Source organism: Mustelus asterias, chromosome 11 (genome assembly GCF_964213995.1).
Source record: "Mustelus asterias chromosome 11, sMusAst1.hap1.1, whole genome shotgun sequence".
In the NCBI taxonomy this organism is placed as follows: Eukaryota; Metazoa; Chordata; class Chondrichthyes; order Carcharhiniformes; family Triakidae; genus Mustelus; species Mustelus asterias.
Window position 1 is genome coordinate 32,057,160 of NC_135811.1, and position 17,218 is coordinate 32,074,377.

At 42.7% G+C, this 17,218-nt stretch overlaps 1 protein-coding gene across 1 annotated transcript in view; it reads right to left on the bottom strand.

Moving 5' to 3' along the window:
• The window catches only part of cpxm2 (carboxypeptidase X (M14 family), member 2), a 182,947-nt gene that overhangs the window by 164,611 nt on the left and 1,118 nt on the right, over positions 1–17,218 (bottom strand). The window lies entirely within an intron of this gene.

Consider the following 17,218-nt stretch of genomic DNA (forward strand, 5'->3'; position numbering starts at 1 on the left):
TGACCAAAACTGTACACAATACTCCAAATTCGGCCTCACCAATGCCTTATATAACCTTACCATAACACTCCAACTTTTATACTCGATACTCCGATTTATAAAGGCCAATGTACCAAAGGCACTCTTTACGACCCTATCCACCTGTGACGTCACTTTTAGGGAATTCTGTACCTGTATTCCCAGATCCCTCTGTTCAACTGCACTCTTCAGAGTCCTACCATTTACCCTGTACGTTCTTCTTTGGTTTGTCCTTCCAAAGTGCAATATCTCACACTTGTCTGCGTTAAATTCCATTTGCCATTTTTGAGCCCATTTTTCTAGTTGGTCCAAATTCCTCTGCAAGCTTTGAAAACCTTCCTCACTGTCCACTACACCTCCAATCTTTGTATCATCAGCAAACTTGCTGATCCAATTTACCACATTATCATCCAGATCATTGATATAGATGACAAACAACAATGGACCCAACATCGATCCCTGCGGCACACCACTAGTCACACGCCTCCACTCAATATAAGTCATATTCGGGCACTCCATCAGTCAGGGTTAGTGAGGAGGTAAGTGCCCAGCATCCAACGGCTGTCAGCTGCTTATAGGGGTCGTTTTGTTGTGGCTATTTTGTTTCTCGGGTCAGTGGGGGCTCCGTGAGTGTATGTGTGTGGGGTGGGGTCGGGGGGGGGGGGGGGGGGGGGGGGGACTGTTGCTTAGCGGGGCGTTCAAAGTCCGATTTGCAGCATGGACCCGGGACTCAGCACTTACCTTGGGTCTTGTGGATGCTGCTGGGTCCTAGTGCACTCAGCACTCTGCCAGCTGAAGGATGTGCACAAAGCGCTTACAAATTGCACTGCTGCAGCCTCAGAACCTTTCAAGGAGTTGTGATTCTGGGGAACATGTTGGTGGGGGAATGGGGAGTCTGTGATTCTGGGGAGCATGTAGGTGGTGGAATGGGGGTTTGTGATTCTGGGGAGCATGTGGGTGGGGGAATTGGGGATCTGTGATTCTGGGCAGCATGTGGGTGGAAGAATGGGCAGTATGGACAGTGACTGTTGCTGGGCTAGGGGCAAGCAGCGTTCCTCAACCTCTACATGTGTTCCTCTCTATCTCCAACTGCGTACCCCCCTCTTCAGAATGACGAGATGGCTTTTGCAACTGATCAATCTTACCGTTCTTTTGGTTGCTGCTGGAGCTGAGGAGGAGGAGCAGGAGGAAGAATAGTGGGCACAGGAGGCCCAGGCCTTACCACTTGCAGGAGTAGAGGGAGATGACCACCAGAGGCAGGAGGTGGCCACCATTCACCCAGAGGGAGGGGGCGCAGGAGAAGGAGGGAGCAGAGACCCCGGCAGTTCTGTGTGCAAGTGTCATTTGAACAGATGTCGGACATTGTGTGCCGCCGCCAACTCCACCTCCAAAAGGAGACAGTGTGAGACCTGTGCAACTTATTGCAGGACCTGGCACCTGGGGCGGGAGGGTAGGGGGAGGCACCCACTCTCAGTGGCTATCAAATTTACGGCTGCTCTGAACTTTCATGCAACTGGCCCCTTCCAGACCCCGAGCAGAGATGTATGTGGCATTTCCCAGTCAGCTGTGCACACCTGTGTCAAGCAGGTCACGGAAGCCCTGTATGCCTGGGCTGGCCAGTACATCAAATTTAACCTGGACCAGCCCCAGCAGGAAGCCTGGGCTGCAGGGTTCACGGCCATTGTGGGAATGTCTAATGTACAGGGGGCCATCAACTGCACCCAGGTCATCCTTAAGGCCCCCCTACAGAATCCACAAAGATTTGTCAACAGAAAGGGATTCCACTCTCTGGTGTGTGACCACAATATGAACATTATGCACGTCTGCGTGAGATACCCTGGCTGTGTGCATGACAGCTTCATTCTCAGGAGCTCTGACATACCGGAGGCATTTGAGGAGGAGCCCAGGCTGCAGGGGTGGCTCGTGGGTGATATGGGTTACCCGCTTCGGACACTCTGCCTGAGATCAGTGGGGTGGAGGGGGGGATCACTCTGCCTGAGATCGGTGGGGGGAAGGGGGGATCTCTCTGCCTGAGATTGGTGGGGGGGGGAGAGGGGGGATCTCCCTGCCTGAGATTGGTGGGGGGGGAGGGGGGAATCTCCCTGCCTGAGATCGGTGGGGGAGATGGAGGGTGGGGGCTGCGATCGGTCTGGGTGGCGGGGGGTGGGGGGGATCAGAGGGTCAGAAATGTTGGGGGGGTGGAGCAATATCCATGGCAGCCAGGGGGAGATATTATCCGGCCCGGGAGGGATGTGGCAGGGGAGCAGCATTTTATCTTTTTTTGTGCAAGCGCAGTTGGAGGCACCGATCGGAGTTGCAGGGTTTCGGGTGTGTTAAGCCCCGCCCACAGGCTCTGCAGCGCGATTCGGAATCACTGATATTTTTTCAGGCAGAGTGCGTATGGGGGTGTTGAGAACAGGCCTAAAAGTCAGATCTGAAACACTCGCAGTTTCAAAGTCCGCCCTGCACTTCGAATCCAAATGGTGAAATGGGGCTCATGGTCTCTCTCACAAGGGTTTCCAGTCTTCATGTGCAAACATCTTGTCTTGGAATTCTCTCCAAACATTGCTCCAACTCAGACAGCTTCAACCTGTTTGGAGTCACTACCTGAGTCCCTCTTCATACGACACATGACCTAGCATGTCCATAAGCCAGGTCCAGCTGTGAGAGCAGAGGTACACGCATCTTGGAGGGAAGGAGACATAAGTTGTCATGAGTTGTTCACACAGAGTCACAAAATTGTATGGGAGATATTTAAAATGATGCAACTGCTTTGGGAGGAACCAACACAAGCCCCGTCCCTCGATGGTTACGAACCACCAGCCTTTTGGTTAACAGCTGAACGCGCTGACTAATTGCGCCACAGAGGCAGACTAAATGTTGCAGAATTGTAGTTAAAGTGGTTTTATTGCCACTGTTAATGGGAAATAGCAGAGAATGGTTTCAATCCATCAACCTATGGGTTATGGGCCCAGCACACTTCCGCTGCGCCACTCCACTACGCCAAAATTGTATGGGAGTCCATATAAATAAAATTCCGTTATGGTGATTTCTGGATTAAGCCGGTGAGAAAGTGTTCTCCCTGCAAGAGAAGTTCTGACTGTTAGAGCAGCTTGCACTGTGCAAAAGTTGCTTCTCCTAAGCTTTCTCAGTCTGCCAGAAGTCTGAAATAGAGATTGCAATGGTCTTTTCAGCGATTTCACATGGCAGGTCAGATACAAGAGTAAAAATATAGTTGATGAAAAGAACACAGGTCACATTCGTTTTCACTTCTGAAGATGACACTAAAGTCTTGATAGTACTGGATAGGTATAATCGCTTTAAAGCAGAAGTAATTTAGAGTTAAGGCACTTAAATTAGATCACACTGCTGTGCTGGTTCCATTTATCCACAGTGTTTTATGACATGGGGATCACATATGTTCATTCGTTCAAACCTTTGTGGTTTATGTTGGCTTCGGTCGAATCAAGGAAGGCTCATTTGTCCCATTATTTAAGGAGGGGAGGAAATCAGACACTCGGAACTGCAACTTATCAATGTGATGTCAGCATTATGAAAGCTGTGAGGAGGCATTTGTGATTTATGACCACTTTGATAGTCCAGGAGTTTCTAACAAGACTTCAGGAAATGGAAGTCCTGGCTCACTAATCTGATTGAATTTCTTGAGGAAGTGAACAATATATTGGATGATAGCAGTTTTGTTCATTTTATAAATTTAGATTTTCAAAAAGCCATAAAGTCATAAAGTGCTTCATAAGAGGCTATTTGAAAAGATTAGATCGTTTGGAATGGTTGGGCAAATATACACTGGTAATCCAAGGGGGAAGGAATTGTCATTAATGTCAGCAGATTGCATGAGGCCTGGTCTCCTGTTGAGTTATACAATGGTCCGTGTTAGGATCGTTACTTTTCATTATTTTCCCATAATAATCAGTGTGAGACAACTAACAGGGAAGTCATATTGAACCGGACATTTCAGCAGATTAAATGTGCTCTTCAATTCATACTCATCTAATTTGAATTTCCATCCCAGCTGAGTATCACTGAATCTAGGAGACCAATCCTTTCCTTGTAGCGACATGACTTCTCTTTGAAGATTCAATGGCAATAATGCAGCAGTCCTTTTATAGGGACTGTGCCTTTAAATGGGGGAGGCTGCCTGGAACCCATGCTTTCTCTTGACCTCCATTCAGCCCTCTGGGGTGCAGAAGATGTCAGCACTGAAACGGACACCAGGACTGCATTGTGGTGACCGCTTGTGGTGTCCGAATCTTGGAAATGAGGTGGGTGGATGAATTTTCTCTTTTGCCCGCCCTGTTTCCAATGGCTGTCAACATGCCAAGAACTTCAGGGCAACTCAATTCTGCGCCCATTGACTATTTCAGGAGTACTAAATTGACCATCACCTCCTGACTGTTCAGTGTCTGTAGGATAAGATTGTCAATTCTTTTGTGGTACCAAAGTATCATTTTGATTGACAAGTGTTAAACAGTCCAAACCGTTTCATCAACTAGGGATATATATTTATTGTTCTTCAATAATCTGCTCTGAAGTCAGGTAGAGAAAGGGAGAGAGGCAAAAGGTAGGAAACTATAGGCCGGTTAGCTTGACCTCTGTGGTGGGGGTGTTGCTGGAATCAATCATTAAGGAGGAGATGACTGAGCATTTTGAAAGACCAAGCTCAAACCACTATTGTCAGCATGGTTTTATGAAGGGTAAGTAATGTTTGACAAACTTGCTTGAGTTCTTTGAGGACATAACCAGCAAAGGTAGATAATGGGGAATCTGTAGATGTGGTTTATCTAGACTTCCAGGAAGCATTTCACAAGGTGCCACTTAAAAGACTGATCCAGAAAGTAAGATCACAGGGGATTGGGGGTAGAGTACTAGATTGGATTGAGGATTGGCTGATTAACAGAAAGTAGCGAGTCGGGATAATTGGGTCCTTCTCTGGCTGGTAAAATGTAACTAGTGGGGTGCCGCAGGGGTCAGTCCTTGGACCTCAATTGTTTGCAATCTATATAAACAGGTAACACAGCAAAAATTGTGGATGATACTAAAATAAATGAGAAAGCAGGCAGTGAAGAGGAGATAAAGATTTTACAGATGGATATAGATAAGCTAGGAGAATGGGCCAAAGTTTGACCGGTGGATAATGTGAGCTATCCATTTTGGCCAAAAACATAGAAAGGCAGATTATTACCTAAATGGAAAGCAGATTCAAAATGCATCCGGGCAGAGGGATCTGGGTGTCTTTGTTTATGAATCGCAGAAAGTCGGTATGCAGGTACAGCATGTAATTAAAAAAACAAATAGAATGTTAGCATTTATTGCAAAAGGACTGGCGTAAAATCAGAGAAGTGTTGTTGCAATTGTGTAGGGTGTTGGTGAGACCAAATCTGGAGTAGTGTGCCCAGTTTTGGCCTCCTTATTTGGGGAAGGATGTGGTGGCATTGGAAGCAGTTCAGAGGATTCCGGGGATGAGAGGGTTGACGTATGAGGAAAGATTAAACAGTTTGGGCTTATACTCGCTGGAGTTTAGAAGGATGAGAGGGGATCTGATAGAGGTATATAAAATAGGAAAAAGGATTGATAAAGTAAATGTAGACCAAACGTTTCCCCTTGTGGGGCAATCTCGAACAAGAAGTCACAGATATAGGTTGAGAGGCGGTAGATTTAAAACCGAGATGAGGAGGAACTACTTCTTGCAGAGGGTGGTGAATTTGTGGAACTCGCTGCCCCATAGTGCAGTGGAATCTGAATTATTAAATGATTTCAAGAAGGAGATAGGTATATTTCTGATAACAAAAAAACACGCTAAAGAGGTATGAGGAAGAGGTAGGGAGGTGGATTTCAGACCAGGGAGAGATCAGTCATGATCTGATTGAATGGCGGAGGAGGATCGAAGGGCTGAATTGCGTATTTCTGTTCCTAATTCCTCTGTTCCTATGTAATCTTTGTTGGTTTTGACAATTTTCAATTTAAGAAAAGAGTGGGCTGAAGTAAAGGACCATGAAAATGGCAACAGAAAGAGCCATAGGATCAGTCATACTCCAGACTTTTATACCCTCCAAAAATAGGAATTTTAAAAGTTTGCAAAAATCATAAAACAGTAAAATGGGAGAGGGAAAGAAATGGGAAGAACTGAGCTTTTAAATGAAATTTATAAAAATAAAGGAAATTAAAAACATTATGAAACAATGTCTGCTCAGTATGAAGATGTTATAAATAAACACATCAAATTCCATCTGTAAAAGCTTGGATTACAAGTCAGAACAATAATGGGGCCAGTTTTATAATATTGGCCACCCTACCTCAAAAAAGGATAGAGATGCCTTGGCAATGTTTCAGAGTAAATGGCTGGGTCAATTCCAGGCCTTGTGTGGACTCAGAATGTTCAGGCAGCTCAAGTTATTTTCACTGCAGCAAATAAAGCTGAGCAGAGTCACATTGTAGATTTTTGAAGTAATGGAAAATATGTATTATGCTGAAGTAAGAAAAATGTTCATCTTGAAGAATGAGCATCAGAACAAAGATCCTGAGTCAAAATTCACCCGCCTCGACACACAGTTAGAAGGAGAAATTCATCCACAGATTGATGAACTACCCAAGGTTTTCCAGTCCCTGAACACCAATTTGCTGTTGAATCTGAGGCAGATGGAGCTGGAAAAGTGCTCAGGGATTCAACCTGCCATGTTTCTGCCTATTTAATATTCTTGAGTAGGGACAGAGCAGCACAGAATATACCAGTCCTTATGTGGGCAGGTTCTGGATAAACAAATAAGAGAAACACAATTGTCATTTCCTACCATTTGTCCTGTTTGAATGCTTGACAGCAAAAGCACGTTGTTCTGATCCAGTATCCAGCCTTCAAAGGTTGGCAGAGAGGGCACCAGATATTTCTTTACAAAAGGACCGGTGGATTTATTCTCAGAATATGTCATGAATTATTTTTTTTAACTTCCCATTTTTTATGCAGCTCAGATCAAGCCTTCAGGGCATGTGCCACAGTTTCTGGCCCCAGTTTCTACATTACAACAATGACCACACTTCCTGAAGAACTTAATTGGCTGTAAAGCACTTTGAGGCATCCTGAGGTCATGAAAGGTGCTATGTAAATGTAAGGTTTTCTTTCCTTCGATGATCAGGAAGCCCACATTTAGTAGCCAACCTGGGTCAATGCTCTTCACTGTACTGCCCTGTATCACGGGGTGATGCGACCTAATTGGAAAGCTTAGGTCACTGATTTTCTTCGGTAAAGATAGAGGAAGCAACTTTCTGTAACTGGAGTAGAAAATCAATGGGTGATGGTGAAAGGGGGAGAGTTCATGATAAAATCATCATACATGGACATATGACAGCACTTCAGAAGAACTTAATTGGTTGTAAAGTGCTTTGGGACACCCAGAAGTCATGAAAGGTGCTCCATAAATACACATCTTTCCTTTTTTCATGAAGAGTGTTTTATGGGTCAAATGGTCTTCCTCACTCCAGACCCTCTTGGGTTTTTCAAACATGATTGCATTTGACTCTGATGAATATGCCTTAAATGAATGGCATTCATATACAAGTATGCCTCATGAAATCTTAATGGAAGCTACCCACAGGTAAAAGCAATAAACAGAACAGGGATATGAATATTTCTGCTGCGTTAGACATATTTCTAACTGGAATGTGCTTAAAAACATACAAAATGTTCTTGCTTGTAGTTATAGTCAGGCAATTAGCATTGTGCATTCAGCATTATCTCTTTGAATCCATGTTATCATCATTATTTGCAGCTTAGATTAAACAATCCTTAAAAATGAGACCCATTCATCCAAATCAGAGCAAACATCAAATAATGACAAATCTTTCAGATGAGTGATCTGCTTTTTTGAGTCAAATGTTTTCTTCATCTGGACCCAAGTAATATCAAAATAATTGTTCACTACTTAACAGTCTTATTGTCAAATAAATGGAGTGAATTATTTTAACCTTTTCCTGTTCAAATTAACCTAATCAAACCATAAACCCAATTTCCCCCTTTCTATCTAAAATCAGTGACTTCCTGCTCCACAAAGGGCAACACTAGCTGTAGTACTTTCCTGCCTAAAGACTATCACTACTAAAATTAGCAACTTCACTACAAACCAGGGTTTCAACCTGATTTGCTATCTTGATCTCTAAGATACAATACAAAACCAGGATATGGACTCATCCGCTGAGTCCTCATACTATCCAGTTATGATGAAAATCATAAAGGCATCATAAATTTCTGTTATTAAAGTGAGAAAATTAAACATTTATGCACCAAATTTTTATCCTGTCAAGATGTTGTCAGTATCATTCTATAATGAGGACCAATCAATGTTACTTGAAAGCACAAGACTGGACAATTCGAATTTACTTCATGAGGATCTGAGTCTGTCCAATTTGGTGGATTTGATGGGACTAGGATGTTACCAAGGAATAGATGTTTAGTACCGGGCAGCCACCCGTTCCATTGGAATGAACCGGCCGCACTCAACAACAAAAAAACTCAAGGGAACATTGGTCTTCATCTCTGATTTCCACATTTACGATGTGGAGATGCCAGCGTTGGACTGGGGTAAGCATAGTAAGAAGTCTCACAACACCAGGTTAAAGTCCAACAGGTTTATTTGGTAGCACAAGCCACAAACCACAAGCTTTCAGAGCGCTGCTCCTTCATCAGGTGAGTGGGAGTTCTGTTCCCAAACAGGGCATATAAAGACACAAACTCAATTTACAGGATAATGGTTGGAATACGAGTCTTTACAGGTAATCAAGTCTTAAAGGTACAGAAAATGTGAGTGGAGAGAGGGTTAAGCACAGGTTAAAGAGATGTGTATTGTCTCCAGACAGGACAGTTAGTGAGATTTTGCAAGCCCAGGCAAGTCGTGGGGGTTACAGATAGTGTGACATGAACCCAAGATCCCGGTTGAGGCCGTCCTCATGTGTGCGGAACTTGGCTATCGGTTTCTGCTCAGCAATTCTGAGTTGTCGTGTGTCGTGAAGGCCACCTTGGAGAACGCTTACCCGAAGATCAGAGGCTGAATGCCCTTGACTGCTGAAGTGTTCCCCAACAGGAAGAAAACACTCCTGCCTGATGTTCATTCATCCGTTGTCATAGCGTCTGCATGGTTTCCCCAATGTACCATGCCTCGGGGCATCCTTTCCTGCAGCGTATCAGGTGGGCAACGTTGGCCGAGTTGCAAGAGTATGTACCATGTACCTGGTGGATGGTGTTCTCACGTGAGATGATGGCATCCATGTCAATGATCCGGCACGTCTTGCAGAGGTTGCTGTGGCAGGGTTGTGTGGTGTCGAGGTCACTGTTCTCCTGAAGGTTGGGCAGTTTGCTGCGGACAATGGTCTGAGGTTGTGTGGTTGTTTGAAGGCAAGAAGTGGGAGTGTGGGGATGGCCTTGGTGAGATGTTTGTCTTCATCGATGACATGTTGAAGGCTCCGGAGAAGATGTCGTAGCTTCTCCGCTCCGGGGAAGTACTGGACGATGAAGGGTACTCTGTCCGTCGTGTCCTGTGTTTGTCTTCTGAGGAGGTCGGTGCGCTTTTTCACTGTGGCGCGTCGGAACTGTTGACCGATGAGTCGAGCACCATATCCTATTCTTCTGAGGGCATCTTTCAGCATCTGGAGGTGTCTGTTGTGATCCTCCTCATCTGAGCAGATCCTGTGTATACGGAGGGCTTGTCCGTAGGGGATGGCTTCTTTAGCGTGTTTAGGGTGGAAGCTGGAGAAATGGAGCATTGTGAGGTTGTCCGTGGGCTTGCGGTACAGTGAAGTGCTGAGGTGACTGTCCTTGATGGAGATGCGTGTCCCCAAGAATGCAATCGATTCCGGAGAGTAGTCCATGGTGAGTCTGATGGTGGGATGGAGCTTGTTGATGTCATCATATAGTTGTTTCAGTGATTGTTCACCATGAGTCCATAGGAAAAAAATGTCATCGATGTATCTAGTGTCTAGCATCGGTTGAAGGTCCTGTGTGGTGAAGAGGTCTTGTTCGAACCTGTGCATGAAGATGTTGGCATATTGAGGTGCGAATTTGGTCCCCATGGCTGTTCCGTGTGTCTGGATGAAGAACTGGTTGTTGAAGGTGAAGACATTGTGGTCCAGGATGAAGCGGATGAGTTGTAAAATTGCATCTGGAGATTGGCAGTTGTCGGCATTGAGTACTGAGGCAGTTGCAGCAATGCCATCATCGTGAGGGATGCTGGTGTAGAGTGCCGAGACATCCATTGTGACGAGGCGTGCTCCTGGTTCAACTGCTCCATGTGTGCTGAGTTTCTGTAGGAAGTCCGTAGTGTTGCGACAAAAGCTGGGGGTTCTTTGTCTTTGACTCGCATTCCAACCATTATTTTGTCAATTGAGTTTGTGTCTTTATATGCCCTGTTTGGGAACAGAACTCCCACTCACCTGATGAAGGAGCAGCGCTCTGAAAGCTTGTGGCTTGTGGCTTGTGCCACCAAATAAACCTGTTGGACTTTAACCTGGTGTTGTGAGACTTCTTACTGTTCCACTTTTACACTCAGAGAATAATCAGCGCCAATTAATCACTTCCCAATTACAGCTTGGTATGGCTCCTGCTCTGCCCAAGATTGCAAGAAAGTACAAAAGGTCGTGAATGTAGCCCAATCCATCACGCAAACCAGCCTCTCATCCATTGGCTCTGTCTACACTTCCCACTGCCTTGGAAAAGCAGCCAGCATAATCAAGGACCCCACGCACCCCGGACATTCTCTCTTCCACCTTCGTCTGTTGGTAAAACGATACAAAAGTCTGAGGTCAACATACCAACTGACTCAAGAACAGCTTCTTCCCCGCTGCCATCAGACTTTTGAATGGACTTACCTTACATTAAGCTCTTTCCTTACACCCTAGCTATGACTGTAACACTACATTCTGCACTCTCTCATTTCCTTCTTTATGAACGGTATGCTTTGTCTGTGTAGCACACAAGAAACAATACTTTTCACTGTATGCTAATACATGTGATAATAATAAATCAAATCAAATCAAATCAATTATTTCATATCAAAATGAATGATTTCCATTCTACACATCTTGTATTGGAATTGTACAAGCTTTTCTTTGTCCTGCATCTGAATGTTATTTTAAGCAATCCTCATGGACTTTAGTTATGTTTGCTGTTATAGAGTTTTGAACTTTTTACCTATGTATGTATACATCTTTAACTTGCAGTAATGCATTACCATTTGGTATGTTGATTGTAAATCTCTCATCACTCAGTACATCTTTTCATGTTAAGTAAAGTTAATATCTGATGTAATTAGAACATTTGGAAGTACTTTAGACATTTTAAATGTGAGGCCTTTTTAAATGCCACATGCGGAAAGTAAAAATAGGAATACAATTAAATCATGGTATCTTAATTGAAGAAGTCTAATGATTCTGAGTTAACTATACCACCAAATATCACAATCCAGAGAACAATGAGTTAGCAAAATAATTATCTTGAAAAATGGTAATGTTTTCCAATTATTCATAAAACTTAGTAATAATGTTTGAATGAAATGAAGATATGCACATATTTTGTTGAGGCTGCACAAGAAAATACAGTCCCCGTGGAGCCTATTGGACCTTGCTCATCAGTCTGACCTTAGTCTTGACTCTCGGGAAGAAACTACTATGTTAATTTTTTCTAAGTGTGAAAAGACTGGTGCATTTGGATTTTAGGCTTGACTTAACTACCTTCAAAATCCCAATACTTAACTTGTGAACCCTGGCAGGAATTCTGATAACAGCTAAGGATATGTTTGACTCCTTAACTGCCCTCTGAAATGTCCAGGCATGCCACTTATTTGTTTCACTTTGAGATTGAAGAAGGCCCAACTTCTCATAACAACTGGGAATGGACAATAAATGCCAGGAATGCCCACATCTCGCGTATTTTGACATTTTAAAAAATTATTTTACAGTTAACATTATGCAGTTTTTTGTGTAGATTTGTGATGATCAATTGAAAGAAAAGGATTTGAAAAAAATAACTTAATCAATGTAATATTGGATCCATAGAATTTAGATGTTTAAACGAAAATACATTAGAGAAACAATTTAGATGATCCAAGTCCCAAATCAATTTATGAGTAAAAACGTTAATCTCAGAGCAACACGGTGGTACAGTGGTTAGCATTGCTGCCTCACAGCGCCCGGGTTCAATTCTGGCCTCGGGTGACTGTGTGGAGTTTGCACATTCTCCCCGTGTCTGCATGGATTTTCTCTGGGTGCTGCGGTTTCCTCCCACAGTCCAAACATGTGCAAGTTAGGTTGATTGACCTTGCTAAATTGCCCCTTAGTATCCCAAGACGTGTAGGTTAGTGGGGTAACTGTGTGATGTTATGGAGATAGGTTCTGGGTAAGACGCTCTTCCGGAGAGTTGGTGCAGCCTCAATGGGCTGAATAGCCTGCTTCTGCACTGTAGGGATTCTATGATTCCAATGTTTTCAGATAATACAAATGCACTCACATTCTCTTACACACATATTCTCACACATTCACGCACACTCTCAATCACATATATTCTCATGTGTCCTGTGTATCATACAGTTCAAATCTGCAAGTCTTATGCATCACAAATTTGAGTCGTGCTTTTTTGTCAACATTTAACACTGAAACATTTATAATGGAAAAACCAAAGAAACATGTCAACATTTTGCCAGCAGAATTTGTTGATGAATTAACTGAATCATTCAAAATAGTTATTTTCACAAAAATATTCTCTTTTTGTCAGTAACTGAAATGTTCAAATTTTCCAAAATTAGTTTGTAACTAAAAATGTTTAAAATAAGTTTGATTTCACAGCTTTCATTTAAAGCTTTTACCTCAAGGCCTAAATCTGTGTCGAAAGCCTGGGCTTCAACAGCATATTTTTACCTCACAAACATTGAAAAGAACTCTCGCTGCATCTGTGCATTGGTGTGTGCATTTTACAGAATTGCCCAACATTCAAACATTCAAACTGCGGATCATCAAAAATTAAAGGATAAAAGGGTGTTTCCCATCATCCTTTCAGGATTTGAGCAACTTTTTTCTCCAAATGAAGTTAGGCGCATTTAAATCAAAACCACTCTTCAAAAAACTGACAGGATTTGATTGGCTGAGTATTTATACTCAGACAGCAACCTCATGCTAGGGCGGCATGATGGCACAGTGGTTAGCATTGCTGTCTCACAGCGCCAGGGACCCGGGTTCGATTCCTAGTTTGGGTCACTGTCTGTGCGGAGTTTGCATGTTCTCTCTGTATCTGCGTGGGTTTCCTCCGGGTGCTCCGGTTTCCTCCCACAGTCCGAAAGATGTGCTGGTTAGGTGCATTGGCTATGCTAAATTCTCCCTCAGTGTACTCTAAAAGGTGCTGGAGTGTGGCGACTAGGGGATTTTCACAGTAAATTCATTGCAGTGAGAATGTAAGCCTACTTGTGACTAATAAATAAACTTTTTACTTCATGCCTAAATTTCAATTATGGCACGAGGGCCCTCGTGGCATTTTACCCCTAGCCTGAGTGGAGTATTCACCCCACTCAGTGACATCCAATTTGAAGGCGGCAGAGACTCTCCAACGCAAACAAAATGGAAGGATGAACAGGACTGGGTTTGGGGATTGCTCAAGGAAGACCTGGATATCCAATGCCCTTTGCTTTCCCCCTTCCCCACCAACGATGCACTGCTTGTGAATCCCTCTAGCCCGCATCCCCAATGCACAAGTTACCTACGTGATGGTAAACTTTCCTGTCATGCCAACACAGAGCATCTGAATTGCCCAAATCTCTCCTACTGCTTGTGAATGAGGTTTGGAAGTTTTAATACTTCTAGTCTAAAATTTATGTCAACAGGCATATTTTGTACATGTTTTGTCCCATCCACTCAAACCCACTCCAAGTTGACATCCAGTACGACTCTGTTCAATATTACAGCACAAGATAAATCGGATAATAATGTCAGCTAAAAGAAGTAACTTTAATTTGCATTTTTGTGGCAATTTTTCCAATGCTTTACATTTGTCTGTTGATGATAAGGAACCACAGGAGATAGAACAGTCAGGCCTCATACAGTGTTCACATGTGTGAGATTCCAGCTGAGGTCACTGAGGTAACTAGCAGAACAAGAGCCTTGGCCAACTTTGCCTTCCTCTCCCAGGGATGCAGAGGCCAACTTAGTGCTCCCACCACTGTCCTAAGTGAGATGAGTAAGAGTTTTAACAACACCAGGTTAAAGTCCAACAGGTTTATTTGGTAGCAAATACCATTAGCTCCATATCACTAAGTGAGATGAGCCAGTTAACCACAGTACAAGTGACCCCTCAGGGAGGTCAAATAAATCACAAAGAAATAATATATTGTGTTACTGGTGAATAATAGCCATGAAGATATGATTATTTTAGCACAATATATGTTTTTGTAATATGCTATGCATGTCATCGAGGGACAAAGAACTACAAACTAAAGACAGCATAAACATTTTGTTTAAAGAAAAACAGATCTAGTATGAAAAATCCATTCTACAGTTACAATGACTTGTTTCGAATGAGTTAGAGAACTATCCCATTCCTAATGTGTGGATTTAGAATTTACAAAGAAAATATGCTAAATTAATATAGATTTCACCTCCTTAAAGATCTTAATTGTACATGCGCCTTAATATTTTAGATCGAAGAAAAATGGTTAATCTTAAAATCTGCAAAGTCTGCATTATCTGGATTGGTTGTAAGTCACTGCTACAATCATTGATTCAAAAGCATTCACATCAGCAAAGATTTTCTAACTAGTTTATTGTGAAGTCGTACCAAACATAAACGCCTTTGACCAAAGGGCAAGTGAGGTAAGCTTTGAATGCCAGCATTAGCTTGCTAAGGTTGAATTCTGAAAGTGCACGTTTGAGACTTGTAAATTCCTTGCTTGTTTTCTTCTCAACTCCCACATTAACCATCCAGTCCATGGGCAAAGTCACACTCTTCATGTGAACATGGAACTTGCCCAATCATATCTTCACACAAACACGTTATTTAAATTAGATATTTATCATCTAATGTTAAGTTATCCAAACTACTGGACCGTTCAACCCAAGACCAGGTTGCCTACTTCAAACGCCACATGTGATCACTGTAAATAACATTGAAGACTGCTGCATTTACCATGATAGAGAATTGCAGGATTGCAATTGAGTCACTTTGTAATTGTTGATGTTGGTTTGCAGAAAGGATGACTGGTGTGCACAGTGCGTAATGTTAGAAATAGCTGTCAAACATTCAACTAATTTTATTACAATTAGTTATCATTCCAAAATCAATGCTGTAATAAAGATTAAGTAATTAGAACTGGTAGATAATGAAGACATAAGGGACAAGAACTGAGTGATTACAAGCATCGTGTTTAATTGTAGCATGCAATTCATTGTGCTATTTTGGCAGTCAAGACAGTGCCAGTTTCAAACATTGTTCACTGCAAATAAATCTACATTTCCCTGTTCACATATGTGATGCAAATACCGTAGTTTTTAAAAAGGGGTGGCATGGTGGCACAATAGTTAGCACTGCTGCCTCACAGTGCCAGGGACCCGGGTTCGATTTCTGGCTTGGGTCACTGTGTGGAGTTTGCACGTTCTCTTCTGTCTGCGTGGGTTTCCTCCGGGTACTCCGGTTTCCTCCCACAGTCCAAAGATGTGCAGGTTGGGTGGATTGGCCATGACAACTTTCCCCTTAGTGTCAGGGGAACTAGGGTGAACTAGGGTAAATGTATGGGGCTATGGGGATAGGGCCTGGGTGGTTGGTGCAGACTTGATGGGCTGAATGGCCTCCTTCTGCACTGCAGGATTCTATGATACATTATTACCAGGTGCTTTACGAGATGTTTGCCGCAGCCGAAGCAAATATTGATGCATTTAATAATTAATAATTTCAGGATTATTATTGTGATTACATTGGACAAATTTTAAAGATGTTTTATGGGTCTTTACAAACTTTCAGGCAAAAGGAATGGCAAAAAGCTTTATGAAGAAGCTGATACATGTCAAAGCATGCAGTAAGTCCAGAAAATATATTCCACCCTTTCTCTCTAATAGGCTTTAATGATTAACGTTGTTTAAATTCCCTCTTATCCTTACACAAGTCATATAATGTTTTCTAAAGGCAATTTGGAGGAGACAAGCAAGTTACATTGCCACAAAAATAGAAAATTCTGGAAAATCTCAGCAGGTCTGATAGCATCTGTGGCGCGAGAACAGATTTTGAGTCCATCCGGACTTGAAAAGTTAGCTCTGTTCTCTCTCCACAGATGCTGTCAGACCTGCTGAGATTTTCCAGCATTTTCTGTTTTTGCCTCAGATTCTAGCATCCACAGTAATTTACTTTTAAGTTATATTATCAGCTCCACTCTGCTCCTGCCAGGTCAAGCAGACAAGCATTGAGTTCTGCACACTGGCATCTAAATGTAAGCTAAATTTACAGAAAGATGGATGGAACAACTGCTTCTCTTTTCACATTAAACAATGTCAGAAGTCCCCTGAGTGTGAAAAAACAGTCTAGGAGTTTTGCAAAGTTTGGTCACGCTGAGCTAATTATATCTCAACCAAGGCAAATCTGAAGTGGTTGGTTCTGTGACAATGCTGGAATTCATTCTGGCAAACTTCACTCTTCAGTTCACTGCACTAAATTCACATAAAACCAAACCTGTCTGACATTGATGTAAACCATGTTGTATAACTAACCAATGGTAATCGAATATGACAAAATATTTGAGCAGCTGTCCAGCCTCCAAATTATTTTACATCTGTATTTGACCTGTGTTAATAATTCCATACACTTAATGACAGGCACTTTGGCACATGAGTATTATGATCACATTATATGGGCCACATTAATAGACAAAAGATTTGGAGGCCAGATTACTAATCTGCCGATGGAAAGTTGAAACATTGCAAACACTCAATGCATGGTACCATTCAGTGTCGCAAATATGGGAAATGTCACCAAATTTATTACAGCAAAGGTATGGAGAGAAGATTTGAGATCTGTGCCTTCCTCTCTCTCAGTGGGAGCAGCCAGTAGTTGGTTTGCTCATAGTGCCTGCATGCATACTTAATCCAAGCTCTTCCTTAATGTTGCAGTAGAGATTCTAGTAAATGTTCAATTGTAGTGAGGTGTAATTTAAAATTGTAATTTCTGGGTACC